Below are 6,344 nucleotides of genomic sequence, written 5' to 3' on the forward strand. Positions count from 1 at the left end.
TTCTCTTGTAGAAAAGTATAATATTTATCTATACTCAATTGTGCTTAAATGTACTGCTATAACCTCTCTTGAAGGAATAAAAGTCTTTGAAAGTGACAAAATGTAACAAATTTAATTTGTGTAAAATAAAAATAAATAATATTAATATAACAAATAAAACAATGTGTGCGTAATTCACAGTTATCTATTATCTCAAATCACAAGGACACAATATTACCCCAAAGGCAATATATTATTATGCCAAAATGAATGAATGTGTCTGTCACACTTTCACTGCATATGAAAAATGATCAAAATCACAGTTTTAACTGTACTGAATAACAACAATGATAACCAAAACCCTGTGGGCCCACACACACACACAACAGTTAGTCCCCACACACACACCGTTGCAGGCCTGAATCGTTGCTGGGGTACGTGGTGGCCTTGTAAACAATAAAACTGGCCGCTTCACTCTCCTGAGCGGGAAAACAATTATACCCAAACAAGGCTCGAAATTGCGACCATTTTGGTCGCATATGCTCCTGAAATTTAATCTGTGCGACCTAAAAATATATTTGGGAGCATTTGTGCGAGTGCAAATAATGGTTGTGGTGCGACCTGTTTTCATTTCTCTAAAAAACGTTTGTAAATTACTTCACAGTGTGTACCTTATGTGCGCTGATACGCGATGGCCGGACCGTCATTCTATCCAACGCTATATATATAACCAATCCCGGGGTTTTTCCTGCATTGATTTTTTTTTGGCGGCCGCCAAAGCCTTTTGATCGGTGCGTGAGTGACTGCTGCGCTTGACGAGAGAAAGCCCCGCCGCGCGCGCGCTGTCTTGCTCTCTCTCCCTCGCGCATATTAATCAAAATCATTTGACACGATAGAAAAAGGGCGGAAGACCGAAGTTTCAAGTGGAGCATTCGGAGATTTTTTTTCTCCTAAATTACCGTTGAGTGTGAATTGTGCTAAAAAATAAACTACCGGGATAATCACACAACGCTTGCCGTATGCTACACGTCCACTAATGACACGTCCGATTCGCGAACTAATGACTCATTTGAACCGATTCACTTTAATGAATGGTTAAAACAACTGATCTGTCCAAAACACTCACGAGACGTTTGAATCGGTGTATAACAAATCGGTACCACTTTACAATAATGTTCCACTTATTAAATTCTAGTTAACACAGTTAACATGTACTATTAATAAACTGCACTTTGTTAATTTGTTAACCATTGTTAATGTTAATTTCAACATTTGGGCTACTAATAGCCTACATTATTGAATTTTTTTTTTTTTTTTTTGTTAACATAGTTAATGCACTGTGAAGTAACATTAATGAACAATGAACAGCTGTATTTTTTTTAACTAAGATTAACAAAGATTAATACAGCATATTAATAGCAATAGAGTGCCAAGTGCCAAGCAAAAAATGCAGGGACAGGTGTGTGGCAAACAAATCAGGTTCATCAGGTTCGATTATTAAGGCTTTTAATCAGCAGGATACGTCAAATATAACCATACTGTCTATGAATATAACACCGCATACACCATCGCCAAAGAAGAGCTTACCTTCACTTAATTTATGTCAAATGACAAATCATGTGCCAATATCATCGGGGTGAGATGATATAGAGCCAGAAGACCAAATTTCAAATCTTGGCCACAGGATGAAATAAAATCTGTTATATAATTTAATCTATATAATCTATATAATTTGTAGTTGTGGTGCTCCTTAATTTTTGGTGGGTGCTCCTAAATTTTTGCTGGTGCTCCTAACTTTTTGAAGTTGGGAGCACCAGTGCTACTAAGTAAAAAAGTTAATTTCGAGCCCTGCCAAAGGATACCTGAATTCAGATGGTAACCATAAGTGACGCAGCTGCACTGTGAGGAATCCCAGGAAATCTTCCTCCTTTGCGTTCGTTGTTGCGCGCCCGTTGAATACAGGCCCACGACTCCTCGGCCCAGAGTAACCGTACAGGTCTCCGCGATATCCTCCTCCGGGGCACGACTGCGCGTCCTCTGATGACGATGCAGAACGTCTATCACGGCTGGCAAACTTCCGAGTCTCTCGTTAAAATTTCAACGACTGATAATAAAACGGAAGTGTCTTCAGTACTTCACCAGTTCTCTTTACAATAACTGTAAACACTGTCTGTACTGTCGAACTGTCCCATAAAAGAAAAGAAAAAGGTGCCGCGATGTCGAGCAAACACACGGTGTGACTCAGTTCCAAACAAAATAACTCTTCTTCTAAAACTTGTGGGTATTAACAGACGTTACAAGGCACAATAAGCGTTTTAAACAGATGAATTATCAAGATAACCACTTTTTTGTTACCGCAATCTCTCCGTCTCTTTTTAATCGACCGCCTCGTCAATCTCCTCTCACTTCTCCCTTGAACAACCACTCACGTTACCTCAAACACCAGTGAGGGCGGGACTTAATTCACATAAACCAATAATATAATGAAACGCCTAACTTGTTTGTTAATGCCACGTTTTTCGCATGTGCATATCAATCAAACTTGAAATAGGGATGACATTCTTGAAGGAACACACATCTTTATACATCACTGAATTGAAATGTATATTTCAATCACCTATTAGATCTGAATTAGAACCAAACAAAAGCAAATAAAATTGAGATAACCCATAACCTGAAGAATTATATTCTACTGGGTTACATATATATATATATATATATATATATGTATATATATATATATATATATGTATGTATATATATGTATATATATATATATATATATATATATATGTATGTATATATATGTATGTATATATATGTATATATATATATATATATATATATATATATATATATATATGTATATATATATATATGTATATATATATATATATATATATGTATGTATGTATATATATATATATATATATATATATATATGTATGTATGTATGTATGTATATATATATATATATATATATATGTATGTATGTATATATATATATATATATATATATATATATATGTATGTATGTATGTATGTATATATATATATATATATATGTATATATATATATATATATATGTATGTATATATATATATATGTATGTATATATATATGTATGTATATATATATATATATATATATGTATGTATATATATATGTATATATATATATACATACATATATATATATATATATACATACATATATATATATATATATATATGTATGTATATATATATATATATATATATATATATATATATATGTATATATATGTATGTATGTATGTATGTATATATATATATATATATATATATATATATATATATATATATATATATATATATATATATATGTGTATATATATTAGGGCTGTTGGAACGAATTCCGAAATTCGAATATAATTCGAATATTAAAAAAATCAATACTATTCGAATGCTGAAGGTCCTATTCGAATATTGCTTTATGTATATTTAAAAAAAAAAAATACAAAAAAAATGCAATCTTGCCTTTCTCGCCGCCTTGGCACACGCATGTGAAAATTAAATGCTTTTGTTTCGTCTGATAAACAATAAAGTTTTTGAATCATAACACAACTGTGCACGTTATCAAAGTCCTTTTAGGCAAGTCGTGCCACTCGGCCGCCATCTTGGCAACGCCTCCGGGCAGCTATTTCGGACTAACAAGACCAGGCTCCTATCTAAATGAATGGGCAGAGAGTCAGAACTGCACTTTAACTGGTCACCGGGACATAAAAACTGCATGTATAGAAACAGCAGTAAAATATGATAAAAATCGCTGAAAAAGTTTGATGACTTTGCCCCAAAATAAGGTTTAAAATGCCTTTTCCCCCACAGGTTATACTTTACTACGCATGCGCAAGAGTTTACGACACCAACTTCATTTACGTCTCTATCCAGAATGCCGGTGTTGTGCAATAATCAATGTCAATATTGTTCTCCATTATTTAAATATAAGCAGGTTTGCACTTTATCAGTAATAACAATGTATTGTATAGATAAATTGTTTTAACTATTCATTTACATGAATCGGTTCAAAAGAGTCATTAGTTCGCGAATTGGACGTGTCATACGGTTGTGTGATTATCCCAGCAGTTAGGACATGGACATCCCACAAGGTTAGTGTCAACGCAGAAAACATTACATCACTGGATAGGTTTTTTCGTTTATTTAGAGAGTAATTTTATGTCAGCTGAATGTGCGGAATGCATTTCAGAGAAGATAAGGCAACGTATTTAAGCACAAATCACACCCAGCGGTAATTCAGGGAAAAAAAATCTCAGAATGCTTCACATGAAACTTTGGTCTTCCGACCTTTTACCATAATGTCGTTTTATTTTGATTAATATGCGTGCGGGAGAGAGAGCAAGACAGCGCTTAATTTGGAGACGGTGAAGTCTTGTTTATGTTTACACTTTTGCCTGGCTCTGAGGAGAGAGAGAGAGAGCGCGCGCGCGCGAGCGGGGCGCTCTCTCTCTCTCCGCTGTCGCAAAACCTCAACTGTGCGCATGCGCCAGTGGAACCAGACGATAGGCTTAAATGTTTCCTGGCTTGACTTTTAAAAGCAGATTATTGGCTTACCAGCGGGAGGGGCGGGACATGTGTATACAACCGCCATCTTTGCCGTTACGGGTTTTCCTTATAAAGTTGTATTGAGGATTGAGGAAGTGGCATGTCTCATAATAAATAGTCTCTGACGTTATCCACGCTGTATCATCATAACAACTGTCAAAAATCGCGGAGAGGAATGTCTCCACGGTAACGGAGATCAACAATTTGATTCACAGTCCACACTACCACGTGAAAACGGCGTTTTCAAATGTATCCACTTTGGAGTGCGTTTTCATTAATAAAAACGCCGTCTCATTGTGGACAGAAGGCCAAAACGGAGAGAAAAATATACGTTACTTTTTTTATGACAATTTACAGCCTGACAAGCTAGGCGATCTGTCCGAGGAACCGCCGCTAAAACAGGCAAGAATTACTTAGCATGTTCTGCCTCTCTCCTCATCACGGGGCTTCACTGCTGTCCGCCAAAAGGCGATAACAGACAAACTGACGGTTTATCTGTGAAGATATGAGACCGATCAACATCACGCATTGGCGATCCATAAGACTGTGTAATGTCGTAAATATTAATAATAGGATGAATTTGAGCATTTAATATTCGAATACTATTCGAATATTAAATAAAATAAGGAATGGAATTCGAATAGTATTATAGAGGAAGATTGACAGCCCTAATATATATATATATATATATATATATATATATATATATATATATATATATATATATATATATATATATGTGTATATATATATATATACATATATATATATATATATATATATATGTATATATATATATATGTATATATATATATGTATATATATATATATATATATATATATATGTATATATATATATATATATATATATGTATATATATATATATATATATATATGTATATATATATATATATATATATATATATGTTACAACTTTGTAGCTTAAAGGTATATTATTTTATGTCTGTTAATGTATGATGTGTTTGAATAGCATTCAGTGATTGGAGCTATCTTTCTGTATCATTTCAGTTTTACAAAGATTCCTTCTTGAGAATAACGACAACAGTAAAGAGCCTTGAACTTTACTCCAGCCTCTGACTTTCTCTTGAAGCCTGTTAGCTATCTGTCGATTTGTGTACAGTCACACACACTGAGGACAGAATAGTAAAAAAGCGACTTCACGGCGGGCAAAACAGCAACGAGAAGATTAGGAACTGAGCCAGTATACACTCTCAAGCATACTAAGGCCTCTTTAGACATCCCTTCTAATACATCTTGGAGGATCGTTAACCATAATGTCGCATACCAGTGAAGCTGGATTGGAAAAAGCGTCCATCACTGACGGTGGTGTTAAAGATCAAGAGACAGCACGTGAAGCAAGATCACAACGTTCCACCTCATCAAGCACATCTAAAGTATCCTAAGCTAGCAGGGCCGCTACTAAGGCCCGTGCAAAAGTTGAAGCTGCACGTGCACGTGCCACCTTCGTTCAGAGAGAAGCTGAATTGAAGATAAAAGAGGCACATCTTGCAGCTGATTTGAAGGTCAAGTAGGCACGTATAGCCGCTGAGTTATCTGCTTTGGAGCATGAGAGGGAGATTGCAGTAGCCTTGGCTGAAGCTGAAGTTCTTGAGGCAGCAGCAGAGATCGAAGGTACACAGGGCAGTAGGAGTCTCCACGATTCAGTTCAAGCCGCCATTCAGCGCACCCGTGAATACGTCGAACACCACTCCCAGTTACGTCTCAGTGATGAAAAACCCCC

The sequence above is a fragment of the Rutilus rutilus genome (assembly GCF_951802725.1).
Source record: "Rutilus rutilus genome assembly, chromosome: 17".
Taxonomy (NCBI): Eukaryota; Metazoa; Chordata; class Actinopteri; order Cypriniformes; family Leuciscidae; genus Rutilus; species Rutilus rutilus.